Source organism: Meles meles, chromosome 2 (genome assembly GCF_922984935.1).
Source record: "Meles meles chromosome 2, mMelMel3.1 paternal haplotype, whole genome shotgun sequence".
Taxonomy (NCBI): Eukaryota; Metazoa; Chordata; class Mammalia; order Carnivora; family Mustelidae; genus Meles; species Meles meles.
The window spans coordinates 140,784,762-140,802,320 of record NC_060067.1 but is presented as its reverse complement, the minus strand read 5'-3'; the positions used below and the strand labels follow the sequence as shown (position 1 = coordinate 140,802,320).

General features: G+C 41.1%; 1 pseudogene; it reads right to left on the bottom strand.

Moving 5' to 3' along the window:
• Positions 1–15,057: 15,057 nt before the first annotated feature.
• On the bottom strand, positions 15,058–17,257 carry LOC123936773 (annotated as a pseudogene).
• Between the last annotated feature and the right edge of the window lie 302 nt (positions 17,258–17,559).

The window sequence follows — 17,559 nt, the reverse complement described above, 5'->3', positions numbered from 1 at the left end:
TTTGGTTTCTATTTCATTGATTTCTGCTCTGATCTTTATGATTTCTCTTCTCCTGCTGGATTTAGGCTTTCTTTGCTGTTCTTTCTCCAGCTTCTTTAGGTGTAGGGTTAGGTTGTGTACTTGAGACCTTTCTTGTTTCTAGAGAAAGGCTTGCATTGCTATATACTTTCCCCTCAGGACTACCTTTGCTGTGTCCCACAGATTTTGGACAGTTGTATTTTCATTTTCATTTGTTTCCATGAATTTTTTCAATTCTTCTTTAATTTCCTGGGTGACCCATTCATTCTTTAGTAGGATGCTCTTTAGCTTCCATGTATTTGAGTTCTTTCCAACTTTCCTCTTGTGACTGATTTCTAGCTTCAGAGCATTGTGGTCTGAAAATATGCAGGAAATGATCCCAATCTTTTGATACTGGTTGAGACCCAAATTTGTAACCCAGGATGTAATCTATTCTGGAGAATGTTCCATGTGCACTAGAGAAGAATGTGTATTCTGGGATGGAATGTTCTGAATATATCTTGATTCCATCTTGTCCAGTGTGTCATTTAAGGCCTTTATTTCCTTGTTGATCTTTTGCTTGGATGATCTGTGCATTTCAGTGAGGGGAGTATTAAAGTCCCCTACTATTACTGTATTATTGTTGATGTGTTTCTTTGATTTTGTTATTAATTGGTTTATATAACTGGCTGCTCCCATGTTGGGGCATAGATATTTTAAAATTGTTAGATCTTCTTGCCAGACAGACCCTTTGAGTATGATATAGCGTCCTTCCTCATCTCTTATTATAGTCTTTGGCTTAAAATCTAATTGATCTGGTATAAGGATTGCCACCCCAGCTTTCTTTTGATGTCCATTAGCATGGTAAATAGTTTTCCACCCTCTCACTTTAAATCTGGAGGTGTCTTTGGGTCTAAAATGAGTTTCTTGTAGACAGTATATTGATGGGTTTTTGGTTTTTTATCCATTCTGATACTCTGTGTCTTTTGATTGGGGCATTTTGATTATCCTATTTACATTCAGTGTAACTATTGAAAATGCGAATTTAGTGCCACTGTATTGCCTTAAGGGGACTGTTACTGTATACTGTCTCTGTTCCTTTCTGGTCTACTACTTCTAGGCTCTCTCTTTACTTAGAGGAGCCCTTTTAATATTTCCTATAGGGCTAGTTTGGTGTTTGCAAGTTCTTTTAATTTTTGTTTGTCCTAGAAGCTTTTTATCTCTCCTTCTATTTTCAATGATAGCCTAGCTGGATATAGTATTCTTGGTTGCATATTTTTCTCATTTAGTGCTCTGAATATATCATGCCAGTTCTTTCTGGCCTGCCAGGTCTCTGTGGATAAGGCTGCTGCTAATCTAATATTCTACCATTGTATGTTACAGACTCCTTGTCCCAAGCTGCTTTCAGGATTTTCTCTTTGTCACTAAGACTTATAAGTTTCATTATTAGATGATGGGTGTGGACCTATTTTTATTGATTTTGAGGGGGGGTTCTCTGTGACTCTGGGATTTTGATGCTTGTTCCCTTTGCCATATTAGGGAAATTCTCTACTATAATTTGCTCCAGTATACCCTCTGTCCCTCCTATAATTTGCTCCCGTATGCCTTCTTCCCCTCTCTCTTTTTCTTCTTCTTTTTCTGGCATCCCAATTATTCTAATATTGTTTCACTTATGGTATCACTTATCTCTCAAATTCTCCCTTCGTGATCCAGTAGTTGTTTGTCTCTCTTTTGCTCAGCTTCTTTATTCTCTGTCATTTGGTCTTCTGTATCACTAATTCTCTCTTCTGCCTCATTTATCCTAGCAGTAAGAGCCTCCATTTTTTATTGCACCTCATTAATAGCTTTTTTATTTCAACTTGGTTAGATTTTAGTTCTTTTATTTCTCCAGACAGGGTTTCTCTAATATCTTCCATGCCTTTCTCAAACCCAGCTAGCACCTTGAGAATCATTGTTCTGATCTCTAGTTCTGACATATTTAATTTTTTTGTGCTGAATTTTTCTGCCTTGTTATTTTATCCAGAGATGAATATATGAATGAGAGAATAAAATACTAGAAGTGTGGCAAAGACCCCAGAAAAATATATGCTAACCAAATCAGAAGACAGCCAAAACCAGGGGGAGAAGAATGGGGGAAAAAAGAAATAAAAATTAAAAAAATAAAAAATAACATATATGTACATGTGTGTGAGTGTGTGTGTGTGTGTATTTATTTATTCACCAGTCTAATATATATTAGACTGTGGAATAAAACAGAGCCACCCACTTGATTTTGGTTGTATTTTGGTCTCTTAGAAGAAACTACCTCCCAAAATTTTAAAGACAGAAAAGTTATACACATACAAAAATAAGAGTAAACACAACGAAGGGATGGACTATGACCATAAAGATGAAAATTAAAAAAAAAAAATTCTAAAAAAGGAATTGATAAGTGGCTGGAAAAAGAAAGGAAAAGAAATGGAAGGGAATGTGCTCAGGCTGGAGACTAAAACAAAGCCATGTGCTAGATTAGGATATATTTTGATCTATTAGAGGAAATTTTATCCCAAAATTTTTTAGAAAAAAAACTTATATGATACAAAAAATAAGGTTAAATAAAATGAGGGCATAAAATATGTGTATAACAATGAAGGTTTATAAAGATTTTTTTTTTAGAAAGGTATTGTTAAGATAGACTAGTTAAAGAATGTTAAAAGAGGAAAAGTTAAAAAAAAAAGAAAAAGAAAAAACATAAAATTAAAAAAATTTAACTTTGCAAGACTAAAGGATCATGGGGAAAAAGCCATGAATTCTGTGTGTTGCTTTCCTCTAGCTCTGGAGTTCTGCTATTTTCCTTGATCTGTGAGCTTGGTCTTGGCTGGATGTTCTTGCTGATCTTCTGCAGGAGGGGCCTGTTGCAGTGATTCTCAAATGTCTTTGCCTGAGGCAGGATTGCACCACCCTTGCCAGGGGCCAGGCTAAGGAATCTGTTCGGGTTTGCCCTCAGAGCTTTTGTTCCCTGAATGCTTTCCATACTGCTTTGGAGGACGGGAATCAAAATGGCTACCTCCCAATCTCCAGCCCAAAGGAGCTGAGATCTTGGGGCCCCACTCCTCAGTGTGCCCTCAGAGATTAGCAGTCAACCACTCCCGTCTCCCTGGTCTCCAGCCGCACTCTAAGCTCACCTAGCCTGTGACCAAGTGTTTCTATCTCTGGTGCAGGGCCCTGTTTGGAGTCTCCAAACCCAGCAGATTCCTGCCATGCTGCTCCACCCAGAGGAGGAATGTGAGTCTCCCCAGATCTGCCACTTGTGCCATCCCTGCTCAAAGAGCAGTGGCCCGACTGTGCCTTGGATCACGGTTTAATGTAACCCCGATCTGAAAGCCCACCCTTCAACTCTGTTTCTATAGTCAGCTTCCCTGCTCTGATACCTGGCAGCTCTGCCACACTCAGACACCCCTGATCTTTCTGTGACCCCACGGGACCTGAGACCACACTGTCCCTGCAAAGGCTTCAGCCCCACTTAACCCCTGGAGCAATGTACCTCAGTGGAGCAGACTTCTAAAAGTTCTGATTTTGTGTTCCACCGCTTGCTGGGAGCTGGCCCCTCCCCCCACAGTCTAACTTCCCTTCGCTTTGGATTCACTTCTCTGCACATCCTACCTTTCAGAAAGTGGTCAATTTTCTGTTCCTAGAATTGTTGCTCTTCTTCTCTTCTATCTCCTGTTGAGTTTGTAGGTGTTTGAAATGGTTTGATACTTACCTAGCTGAACTCTTGGGGTCTATGTCATTTCAGTCTGTGACTCCTCCACCATCTTGCTTCTCAAAGTAGGACCATCTTAATATGAGTGAAAGGAGTGAGTGAGGAGGAGAGCAGGAAAACAGGTAGATAGGTAAGTGTGGTAAGGCAGATCAAGACCTTGTGGGTTATTATGAGGACTTTGGCTTTCATTAGTGTGACATGGAAAGCCAGATTGGAACAGAGAAGTGACTTTGTCAGACTTACATTTTTTATTTAAATTTATACTTTTTAATTTTTTAAATAAACATATAATGTATTATTAGCCCCAGGGGTACAGGTCTGTGAATCACTAGGTTTACACACTTCACAGCACTCACCATAGCTGTCCTTAACCCCACCACCAGCTCCGCCCCCCCATCCCCGGCAACCCTCAGTTTGTTTTGTGTGATTAAGAATCTCTTATGGTTTGTCTCCCTCCTGATCCCATCTTGTTTCTTTTATTCTTTTCCTACTCCTCAACCCCCCCACATTGTCTCTTAACTTCCTCATGTCAGAGAGATCATATGATAATTATCTTTCTCTCATTGACTTATTTCGCTAAGCATAATACCCTCTAGTTCCATCCACGATGTTGCAAATGGAAAGATTTCATTTCTTTTGATGACTGCATAGTATTGTCAGACTTATATTTTAACAGGATCACTCTGACTACTGTGCTAAGAATAGTGTGAGGGGGGCTAGGAGAGAAGCTAGGAGAGCAGTTGGGAAGCTACTATAAGAATTAAGGCAAAGGGTAACAGTGGTTTGGGTAAGAGTGATGTGGGAAGAAACAGTAAGGTTCTGGATATATTTTAAAGGCAGAACCAATAGTACTTGTGATGGATTAGATATGCAGTATGGTAGGAGTAAACTGATTCCATTTTTGGGTGAGCTGCTGAAAGAATGGAATTGCTCTTTATTGAGGAGGAGAAGAGCCTGGGAGGACCGGGTTGGGGGAAATATTAGGACTTAAGCTTTCGATGGGTTGAGCTTGATTTAGAATGATCTAAGAAGGAGGGTTCACTGAGAAGGAGTTAGTTCAGTAAGGACTTGGAGGAGATGAGGAAAGAAAACCTGGGAAGACTTAATAAGAGGATGTTTGCAAGAGTACCTGGCACAGTGCAGTGTGAAGCAAGCTCAGACCCCATTAGTTCCATTCTGTCATCTTTAAAGATGTTCTTATGCTGCAGGAAGCATGACTGATGTTATTCATCATTACATCTTCCCTCTAGTGGGTAGACTGTACCTTGTCCATTGTAGTTGTTAAACAATATTCCCTGAATGCATAAGAGAAAGGAATAAGCTCTAATCAGTAAAGGGACTGTTCCAACTGTCTTCCCTTCCTCCTCCCCTTCCAAGGAAAAGATCCTGGCCAAGCTGTTTTGCGTTTGGGGGAGGGGAACTGGAGGTCCCTATTCTCTATGTTATGGTTAACACAGTGTGGTGGTTCTCTAAGTGTGGCGCCGCCTGCAGCAGAATCAGCAGGGACGGTGGTAAAATATGAATTCCTGGACCTTTTCCCAGACTTTCTCAATCTGAATTTCTAAGGGAGAAGCTGGGATCTCTGTGTTACAGACTCATCTAGTGTTTCTTCAGAAACTAAAATTTAAGAACTACTGACACTAAAGAAGATGACCGCTCATTGACATTTTTCCTTGGAGGCAGGTAATTTCTAGGCATGATGTGGTGAATTACAACCGCTCCGTAATTTTATGATAATGTGTGCTCATCACCTAATCAGACTGCTCCAGCTGAGTTAGAACCTGGCTGGCTCAGTTCCCCACTCGCATTGTCAGGTGATTGCTTCAGCAAAAGAGGCCTTTTGCCAAATAGTTCACAGTCGAACTTTGCAACTTAAGGAGAGAAATATAAGGGAACATATAAATGTCAAGTTTCTTATTATTCCAGGAGTTTTCAAACAATGAATATGATCCATCCCACTTTCTCAAGAAATAGGGCAGCACATCTATTTCGCTCTTAACTATAATGAAGTAGTTTCTTCATATAGCTCAGTGCGTCTCTGCCACATACTGACTTTTGGCATCATGTTTAGCAAGCTTTATGGGCCATTTTCTGCTGCTATTGAAATGAGGGCAAAGTCAGTATTGCTCATTGCTCCCTCTTCAGTGTTTCAAATAATGCCTGGTGCACAGTAGTCACTCAATAAATATCTGTGGATGGATGAATAGATCTGTTCCACTTCCTGAAGTGAAGACGTAAATGTACATACATTTCTGTCTGTGGAGTATCCTTGTTTCCTGTAGTTTACATCCACAGACCTCCTCCCCCCAGTAAGTACCCCCTATACAAATCTGTGCAGTTTGCGCTTAAGATATAACTTTCTGGAGACCTCATAAAAATTTGGCAGAAATTCTCGGAAAGGATGATATTATAATTGGTCTTGTGAGGGATCCATGGAGGGATAAATTTCACATTATTCATGTTTCCAGATGGGCTTTAGTCCCCAAGGCAGTCATTCCAGAACCTTTTCTCAGACTTAAGTTTACTCCAAGAAACATAAATAGTGATTTACAGCTTGATTGCTCCCACAAAAGGCTCCCCTGTTTTTGGTACAGAGTGGGAAGTAGGCCAGAGGAGAAGGCAGCTGGGAAGCAGGATGAGGCGCTGGTGCCCATAGAGAGGGCATTGTGTGTGAGTGATATGTTGGTCTACAGTGTCTCTCTGGAGGACGAAGACTTGGGGGACAGGGAATGAGCAAGATATGGAATTGTCTGAAGTGCAAAGCAGTTGAGGAAGCTTTGAACAGCAATAAGCCTTGGATGCTGGTATGCCAAGCCTAGTGTAGATGTGAATTCATTCTACCCTCCCACAAAAACAGTCTTCACTAGTTGGGGTGCTGCACTACTAAGGTTTAATATAAGTGTTTCTTGGGGTTTTGCTAAGCTAATATATTAACTCCTTCAACAAATATTTGTGTGTCAACCTCTGTGCTGGGTGCTAGGAATACAGCCATGAAAAAGAAGAGGAACTCAGGACCATTTTCATCAGTGAATTCCTGTTTCTTAGCCTCAGATTCAAGCCCTGGACAGATAGTTCTTGGATGTTTTTTATTTTCAACGGGATACATTCAGAGTATAGGTAGATCAGAGTACATTCTTCAGGAGTTCTCAACTATGGGTTAGGGATCCCTAAATTATAAGGATATGACCATACAATGTACGATTGACACTGAGCATTTGATTCATGTAAGGCTCTACCAAAATTTCATATGAATGAGCCTGATAGGACAGACTGCCCATTTGTGAAGGATGATATCATAGCTTGCCCAGATTGCTGCAAAACCTCCTAACTGGAGTCTTTGCTTTCCCCTCTTGCTCTGTAGAGTCTATTTCCCACATAGCAGCCAAAGTATTTTATCATCACCTGGCTGAAAAACCTCAGTGGCTTCCTGTTGCAACTGCAATAAAATCCAGTCTCCTTATAAGGATCTCCTATCAAGGTTCTGGCTCCTGCTTCAAGTCCTGCTCTATTCTGGCCTCAGACTTGACCTGAAACTCCTTATCTTACCTGTGTTTACCTGGTTCCTCATTATTCAGGTCTCTGTTCAAACACCTTCTAAGAGAGCTCCTTCCTGACCACACTGTCTTAAGTAGTTCCATCTCTCTTCCACACATCACCCCTTTATTCCATTAGCATGTTTCTTATTCGTGGCAGGGACTTCAAGTGGTTAATATTTATTAACTTTTGGTTACATATTATTACCCACTTCCCCCTACTAGAATGTAAGTTCCTTGAGAGTAGGAGAGTGGGTGGCACTCAATAAATGTTTAATGAATGAGTAGATATCCTATTTCCTAAACACCTGCAGGTTTTCTGGGCTGTTTCTTACTGTGACCAGACTGTGAGTGGTTTGACAGCATCTTTGAAATCCTATTGGAAAACTTGATACATAACTCAGAGCCCCAGCACCTAGTATTAACCTAATGCTTAATGTTTTGTGTTAAATTGACTTGAACTAAATTAACAACAGACCAGTGACTGGAAAAATGTATGTGACCAAAAAATCCCATTGATGGTACCAGACAGTGGCCCATTATGAGTTCATAATGGCTGATTGTTAAAAGAGTGGATGTCAGGTCCCATTTTCTTTACTGAGAATGGGGGACTATGGCAGAGCCCAGGGAGCATGGTGCTACCCCAAAACAAATAGCCCATAACAGGGACAGGGCTGGTTGAAATCTGATGGAAAGATAATGGTGCAGAGGTGTTGTGCCTGATGCCGAATTGAGACTGGATGTTGGTAGGATGGAGCCCTGCTGTAAAAATGTTTAGTAGTTGCATGTGCTGAATTGACGGCCTCTCTGTTTAAAACTGACAAGGAGAAAATTAAAGTTTCCCTTGTATTTTGTGTCACACATGAATAACCAATGGCTTGACAGCTAGTTAAAATTCGTATTTCCCTTGTCACGTTTTTAGCAACTGTGAAGATTGAGTTAATGTAAGTCTCCCTACCTTTGCCCTCTTGGCTAACTAGCTAGCTATATTTGCATTTCTTTTTATATGTCTTTTTTTTTCCTGTCCTTGCACAGTATCAGAAATTAATATTATCTTCACAGATGTTCCATGTTGGGAAGCATTTGCTCCTTATATAAATATAGAGACATGAAATGACATGTTGCATGTATCAAATCCTTTTAATGACTTAAGGCCAAAGATTGCTTTTTTCTCAGTGGGATGACCATCAACAAAAAAATACTTGTCAACTACTGGGAATTTGGGAGTTTTCTAATCCTTCTGGAATGGGAAATTCTAAACATTGTGAAATAGGTTTTTCCATCCAACGAGTTTCACTCACAGATCCTACGCCACACAGTTCTGTCACTGATTTGTGGAAAAGAAGCCTCACTTCAGCTTTCACAGGTTTTCACACCTCTAAAACACCTGGTCATGCTGTCCTTCTACTCCTTTCTCATCTCAGCTCAGTAGAATGATCAAATCTCAGAGCTATGGAAAATAGACAACCTTTGCTCTCACCCTCTCTTTGTTTCCCTTCTTGATCCACAACTTACACAGTTGTGGCTGAGAATTGCTTGCTGGCAGCTGTGGCCACAGATCTTCTCTCCACATCTCAGATAAATAACTGAATAGGGAATTGAGTTGCCTCTAGGTTTTACAAACAATGTCTCAGGAACACAGCTGGTCATCACCCTGCACGAGGGATGAGAACTGGAGAGAGGAGTATGAATTTTTTCCCCTAAAGAACCCAGGAGAGATACTCTCCTAAGGTTTGTAGGAAATTTGTTTCTGACCCAAGGGTCACAACACAGTTTACTATGAATTTTAATTGGCTGCCAAATCATTGCTAATTCATCTCTGACTTTGGCAGAAAAAAATTAAGTGTTAAAGAAATGAATCTAGAAGGGAGTTATGCTTTGTGTTTGATTTTTTTGTGTGTGTTTGTTTTTGTTTGTTTGTTTGTTTTTACACAAGCATGGTGCCACAGCTGCTGAAAGTCTTGCGGAGGGGATGGTAAATAAACATATGGAGCTAGGGTGTGTTCGTTTTTGGAACTTCTGCCTGATGAAGGGTCTGGAAGACTGCAAGATTCATTTTGGATTCTAAATCTTTTTTGCTGACAAGGGAGTTATCCTGCTACTGCCAAAACAGGCCAAACCAATTTTGTAATGCTGTGAGACAAGGCTGAAAGAACAAGACATAAAAGGGCCCATCATAAGGTACACGTCAAATGATGGTAACACCAACTTGCCTTTGGCTTGAGAAGCTGAACTCCCAGGTCTCTGACCTAACTTCCTGTCCCTGTGGGTTTCAGAGGCTCTATCTTTTTTTGTCCCTGCTCCTTTCTCTCATTTTTCTCCTTCCCCAGTTTTTTTCCCCTGACTTTACTCTCCTCAAACTCATACTTGTTCTCTACTACTTGATATCTATCACATACATACATTAAACTGTGTTTAAAAATTCACAGTTGAATCCTCAAACATCCAAATATCTGTAATGAAATTGAGTATTCTTCTGGGCATTTGTGCCCCTGGACAGATAATGTTGATCTATTTATTCAACATGCGTTTCCAGCCACCTTTGCCCTTGTCTTTCCTTATTGTAGAGGCTAGAAAGAACAATTTTCAACTTTCCAGCTTCTCTTGCAGCTAGGTGGAACCAGAGATAGTACAGATCCTAGTTAAAAACCTATGTGTGATTTTCCAGGCCTGGCCGTGGAAAGTTACAAAGGCTTTACCTGGCAGACTTCCCAGGGGAAAACTGCCCTCCCCTCACCAGACTGGGCATGCAGCCAGTGCACTGCAGCCTCTAAAGGGAGCTATAGTCAAGGACTCAGTGGCTCAGTCAGTTAAGCATCAAGTCAAGAACTTGGCCAGCCATGTACTCATGTGTAGCTGCATTCCTAGCTCAGGTTCCTCCATTTGAAGGTCTCATTGGGGCAATTTGAAGATACTTTCTCTGCTCTGACTCAGTACTTTTCCACTCTTAACCTTTCTCCTTCATGCTCCTTCCTCTACCTGAGGCCAGAAAAAGACAGGATCTTTTTTGCCCAGTACTCATTCAAAAGTAAAACAACCCTACTGGATCTGTGTTGATCCATACTATCCTCCAGTGGTGGGGGCACATCATTTCATGGGGGGAAATGAAACAGGGGGGTGTAGGTGCTTTCTCAGTATAGTTTCTTGATTATCCTATTTCATTAAGTGATTTTTTAACATGAAGCAGGAATCTATCAAACTCCTAGAGGAGAACATAGGCAGTAACCTCTTCAACATCAGCCACAGCAACTTCTTTCAAGACATGTCCCCAAAGGCAAAGGAAACAAAAGTGAAAATGAACTTTTGGGACTTCCTCAAGATCAAAAGCTTCTGCACAGCAAAGGAAACAGTCAACAAAACAAAGAGGCAACCCACGGAATGGGAGAAGATATTAGCAAATGACAGTACAGACAAAGGGCTGATACCCAAGATCTATAAAGAACTCCTCAAACTGAACACACACAAAACAGATAATCACGTCAAAAAATGGGCAGAAGACAAGAACAGACACTTCTCCAAAGAAGACATACAAATGGCTAAACAGACACATGAAAAAATGTTCATCATCATTAGCCATCAGGGGGATTCAAATCAAAACCACATTGAGATACCACCATACACCGGCTAGAATGGCCAAAATTAACAAGATAGTAAACAACAAGGGTTGGGAGAGGATGTGGAGAAAGGGGAACTCTCTTACACTGTTGGTGGGTATGCAAGTTGGTGCAGCCACTTTGGAAAACAGTGTGGAGATTCCTGAAGAAATTAAAAATAGAGTTACCCTATGACCCTGCAATTGCACTACTGAGTATTTACTTCAAAAATACAGATGTAGTGAAAAGAAGGGCCATGTGTACCCCAATTTTCATAACAGCAATGGCCACAGTCACCAAACTGTGGAAGGAACCAAGATGCCCTTCAACGGATGAATGGATAAAGAAGATATGGTCCATATATACAATGGAGTATTATGTCTCCATCAGAAAGGATGAATACCCAACTTCTGTATCAACATGGATGGGACTGGAAGAGATTATGCTGAGTGAAATAAGCAGAGAGTGTCAAGTATCATATGGTTTCATTCATTTGTGGAGCATAAGGAATAATACGGAGGAAATGGAGAGATGGAGTGGAGAAGTGAGCTGGGGGAAATCAGAGGAGGAGACAAACCATGAGAGACTGTGGACTCTGAGAAACAAACTGTGAGTTTTGGAGGGGAGGGGGGTAGAGGGTTGGGTGAGCTTGGTGGTGGGTATTAAGGAGGGCATTTATTGCATGGGAAACTGGGTGTGGTACATAAACAATGAATTCTGGAACACGGGAAAAAATAAAATTAAAAAAAAAGATTTTATTTATTTCATTTTTTAAAAGATTTTGTTTATTTATTTGAGAGAGAGACAGATTGAGAGAACAAGTAGGAAGAGGGGCAGAGGGAGAAGCAGTCTCTCTGCAGAACAAGGAGCCTGACAGGGAACTCGATCCTAGGACCCTGGGATCACGACCTGAGCTGAAGACAGATGCTCACCTGAGCCACACAGGTGCCCTGCACTAAGTGATTAAAGACTTCACTCTTATTTTTATTTTGGCTCCTTATTGCTTTAATTGGCTACTCCAACACCAGACAGCTCAGCTCTCTCTTCCAGCTGAATGGAGTTCCTGACAGGCCCATGTGACACAAGTCTGGGCAATGGAATCTAAGAGGAAGACTGCTGGCTTTTTTATGAGAAAGCCGTCACTTTCCTGCTTTTCCGGTAGGAAAGGGGGTGGGGTGTGGAGGACAAATAACATTCTGCTTTCATCCTGTCTAGAATACAGATATGATGTGGGGAGATGCAACAGTCATTATATGAACAAAATATAAGCCAAGTCCTTAAAGATGCTGAGAGGAAAGTTTGAAAGAGCCTGGAGTCTTGATAACAGTGTCACTATAATAGCCTTAGGATATCTATCTTTGTATTTCTTCTTGTGCAAAGAAAAGAAACTTCTTATAGTGATTTAAAAATATATTCATAATTTTTTGACCCTTTTCTTATCAGAAGGAAAAGTTGAATCCCCCTCCCCTTAATTATGGTCCAGCTTTAGTTTGTTGCTTCTAACAAATAGAATACAGCAAACATGAAGGTGAAGGTAAATCAAAAAAGGTGATTCAGCTCCTATTGCTCTTACCACAACCCTTGGGAGCCTGTAGCTGACACATAAGAAGTCCAGCTATACTGAAGATGTCATTCTCCAGAGACAACTTTTTTTTTTTTTTAAACATGAGAATGATCCTACAGCTGCTGAAAGTCTAACAAAGGGAATGATACATAAACACAAGAGCTAGGGATAGATAGCTGGAATGTGAAGCATTAGGATTTGGATTACTGAGGAATTAGCATGAATCATTCTTGGAGGACTAAGGGGAAGAATAATGAATGCTACTAATTAGCCTGTTAAGTATTCTCTGTAACTGAAAGATATTTGGTTGCAACTAGAAAGCTGAGGTAATTATCTCTTCATTATGTATGAATCTATTTACATGAGCCACATGGGCATTTATGACTGGTTAGTTCAGATAAATGGATGTCCAGGCTCATGACAACACCATGAATTCATGCCCTGTAGCTTCTTTCTATTCCAGGGCTATAGACTCCTTCCTTTGTAGTTCAAGGTGGCCACCATGTCTGGAAACACAAATAATACTATTTTATTGTGTAATATTAATAAACCATTTATTATGTATTTTTCTCTGTTTCCAGAATTTAGTGACCACCCTGGAGACACTTTTGAGGGTATCTTTAACAAAACTCAACATTCCACCTTCCCTGAGAAGTGCCCCTGATTCACATAGGTGGTCTCCTAGAGACTATAGCTTTTGTGTGGCTCACCTTGATGACCTCAGATGATTGAACAAGGGGTGGACACTTGATTCAAGTAGGGCCAATCAGATTCTCTCTTCCAGGAGTAAGAATGGAAAGACAGAGAGTTGGTCTCTTCTAATGACTGGAACAGTTACAGATAAAATCATTAGCTGTGGTTCAGCCATATTTGGCCTTATGGAAAGGAAAGAAGGGAAAGATGGACTCTGGTGTTAGAGAATGAAGCAGATGTGTAAGAAAAAGCAGAGTAGAGATGGTTTGAGAGTATATCTTGGGAGTATGGATGCTTTTCATTTCTTAATTCCAACCCTTCCCAAGGCCTGACTGTACTCCTGCTCTTATTTCTTTAGCACACTTCTGTATCCTTATGCCAAGGTCCGTCTTTTTGCTTAAGGTGAATTCATTTAGTTTCAGTTACTTGCCCTAGAATTCTAGCTAACATAACTAACATAACTTTTTTTTATTTTTCTATTTTTTAGAAGTTTTAATTTATTCACTTAGAGAAAGAGAGACAGAGTGCAAGCAGGGGAAGTGGCAGAGGGAAAGGGAGAAGAAGACTCTCTACTGAGGTGGGAGCCTGACATGAGCTCGATCCCAGGGCTTGGTCCCAGGGCCTGGAAATTGTGATCTGAGCTCGAGGCAGATGCTCGACCATCTGAGCCACCCAGGCGCCCCAATAACTAACATAACTTGAAACTGTAGGAGAGAAAAAAAATTTTCCTTCTACTCTTCTGAGTTCTTAGCTGAATCTCCTATAATAATATAGATTAACAAAAGAGAAACAGAACTTTATTCATATATTTGCCTCATGTACACATGGGAGATGCCCAGAGAAAAATGAGTAGCTCCCCCAAATGATTTGGAATTTAGGATTAAATCCCATCTTAATAGGGAAAAGAGAGGGAGATATAGTCCTTTTAGGGAAGAGTAAATGATTTTTGTGAAAAATAAATGGGCGCTTAGAAGGTAAGATGGAAAACATAATAGTTCATGACAAAATTTGTCTGGATGTGGTGTGAACTTCTAGTCTCCTCTCCTGTGACTAGAGTCAATTCTCCCTAGGTGATGAACATCCCAGGGTGGGGATTTATGACAAATGGGTTCCTTTTAGTGGATCTGTTCTTTGGCAGGAAAGGGGAGTGCAGAGAAATTCTCTCCCTGCATCTGCAGGGAACTCCCTGCATCTGCCTGAAACTCAAAATAATCAATATACCAAAGTGGCATGTTTGGGATGGCATGTTCTGCTACCCTTCAAACCTTGACTGCCATCTTCCCAGAGACTACCATTGGTTATGAGGGCCAGGAAAGACTATGTGAATAAGTATGAATCTGTTGTCAATGAAGTGGAAACAATTGAAGAGCATTCTCTTCTAGAATGGCATCAACAGCATCAGCTTTGAACATAAAGGATAGTTGTGTCAGTCCTACAGAGCATGGAAACTCTCTTTCTGTTCTAAAATTGACTTTTTTAAAAATGGTGCCAATTTTAAGTACAGTTTGATTTAAGACATTGCATTTTCTTTTTTTAAAAAGATTTTTATGTATTTATTTGACAGAGATCACAAGTAGGCAGAGAGGCAAGCAGAGAGAGAGAGAGGGAAGCAGGCTCTCCGCTGAGCAGAGAGCCCGATGTGGGACCCGATCCCAGGACCCTGAGATCATGACCTGAGCTGAAGGCAGAGGCTTAACCCACTGAGCCACCCAGGTGCCCGAAGACATTGCATTTTCTGCTAAACAATACAGTGCTTATAATGTGCAATGTTTATTTCCTTTCCCGGTGTACATATTCCATATTCAAGTATCAAGAATGCCCAGTTTTTTTGCTATAGCATCTCATTGTTACAACTGCTATGGAATTTGCTACAAATTTGGGTCCTTTGAATATTGTGTGTGGAACAATTCTAGACCTGTTTATTCTTAGGTTGCTTTAATCATCCTCTTCAATGGTGGGCCCAGAGGAGGCACCACCAGAGGGAGGAGCTCCACCACCAGGGAAGCCTCCAGGCATTCTTCCTGGCATGCCCCCTGGACTCTGGTACAGCTTGGTGATGATGGGGTTGCAGACTTTCTCCAAATCTTTCTGCTGGGTTCAAATTCTAACTTCTCTGCAGTCTGGTTCTTATCAAGCCAGCTGATGATTTCATTGCACTTGTCAAGAATCTTCTGTTTGTCTTCATCATTTAGCTTGCCCTGAAGTTTTTCATCTTCAACAGTTGCTTTCATGTTGAATTCGTAAGACTCAAGTGAATTCTTGGAAGACACTTGTCCCGCTATTTCTCATCTTCAGCTTTGTACTTCTCAGCTTCCTGGATGATGCACTCAATATCTTCCTTGTTCAAGCAGTCCTTGTCATTAGTGATGGTAATCTTGTTTTCTTTTCCTATGCTCTTATCCACGGCAGAGACATTGAGGATACCATTAGCATCAATACCAAAAGTGACCTCAATCTGAGGGACACCACAAGGGGCAGGAGGTATGCCTGTGAGTTCAAACTTTCCAAGTAGGTTGTTGTCCTTGGTCATGGCACACTCACCTTCACACACTTGAATAAGCACACCAGGCTGGTTGTCGGAATAGGTAGTGAAGGTCTGTGTCTGTTTGGTAGGAATGGTAGTATTACACTTGATGAGAACAGTCATGACTCCTCCAGCAGTTTCAATGCCAAGAGAAAGTGGAGTGACATCCAATAGCAGCAAATCTTGAACATTTTCAGATTTGTCTCCAGAAAGGATAGCTGCCTGGACAGCTGCACCGTAAGCAACAGCCTCATCAGGGTTTGATGTTCTTATTCAGTTCTTTTCCACTGAAGAACTCTTGGAGAAGTTTCTGAATCTTGGGGATATGGGTAGAACCACCCACCAGGACAATACCATGGATCTGAGACTTGTCTGACTTGGCATCCCAAAGGGCTTTCTCTACAGGGCCTAGGGTGCCATGGAACAGGTTAGCATTTAATTCTTCAGACCGGCCACAAGTGATAGAGGTATAGAAGTCAATTCCTTCATACAGAGAATCAATCTCAGTACTGGCCTGGGTTCTGGAAGAAAGTGTACATTTAGCACATTCACAAGCACTATGGTGATGACGAACTGCCCTCTTGTTTTCACTGAATCTTTCTTATGTTTGCACTTGAACTCTGCAATAAAATGGTTGACCATTCAGTTGTCAAAGTCTTCTCCACATAAGTGGGTGTCTCCAACTGTGGACGTAAGCTCGAAGATCCCATCTTCAGTAGTAAGGATTGACACATCAAAAGCGCCACCTCGTAAGTCAAAGATCAGCACATTCCTTTCAGCTTCAACTTTTTTTTTAAAGCTTTTATTTATTTATTTATTTGACAGACAGAGTTTACAAGTAGGCAGAGAGGCAGGCAGAGGGAGAGGGGGAAGGAGGCTCCCTGCTGAGCAGAGAGCCCAATGTGGGGCTCGATCCCAGGACCCCGAGACCATGACCTGAGCTGAAGGCAGAGGCTTTAACCCTCTGAGCCACCCAGGCACCCCAGCTCCAACTTTTTTGTCTAAGCCATAAGCAATAGCAGCAGCAGTTGGCTCACTGATGATTCAGAGTACGTTGAGACCAGCAATAGTTCTAGCATCTTTGGTAGTCTGATGCTGAGAATCATTGAAGTACGCAGGTACTGTGACAACTGCACTGGTAACTGTCTTCCCAAGATAAGCCTCTGTGATTTCCTTCATTTTCGTCAAAACCATAGAAGACACCTCCTCTGGATAGAAATTTTTATCTCTCCCTTGTATTCTATTTGGACCTTGGGTCTGCCAGTATCATTCACCACCATGAAAGGCCAATGCTTCATATCAGATTGAACAACAGCATCATCAAATCTCCATCCAGTCAGGCATATGGCATCAAAAACTGTGTTGGTGGGGTTCATTGCAACTTGATTCTTTGCAGCATCACTGATCAATCATTCAATCAATCAATCAATCGATCAATGTTGTTTGTGAAGGCAACATAACTTAGGGTGGTTCCATTTCTCTGATCATTGGCAATTGTTTCCACCTTCCTGTGCTGGAAGACACCCAGGCAGGAGTAAGTGGTGCCAAGATCAATGCCAACTGCAGGTCCCTTAGACATGGTTGCTTCTGTGTGGGCCTGGCTTAGCTTGAGAAGAACACAGCAATCTACCCCATGTTCAATGAGAACTAAAATTGACTTTTCAAACAGAAAAGAGTTTCCCTGAGGTACCAACAGAAGAATCTGCTCTTTGAAAAACAATTTCAAATCCTCAAACTCCAGTGGAATTTCACTAAAATGAAAAGTAGTCATCAGATATTGTGGCTAAAATGTACTAAGTTTTTGCACTGTCCTTGGTTGAAATTATCTCTGGCAAGTAGTATAACCAAACAGAACTGCTTTACCAGACTTGGTTCTATGTACAGTGTTCCCAGACTGCATTTTATCTGACCTC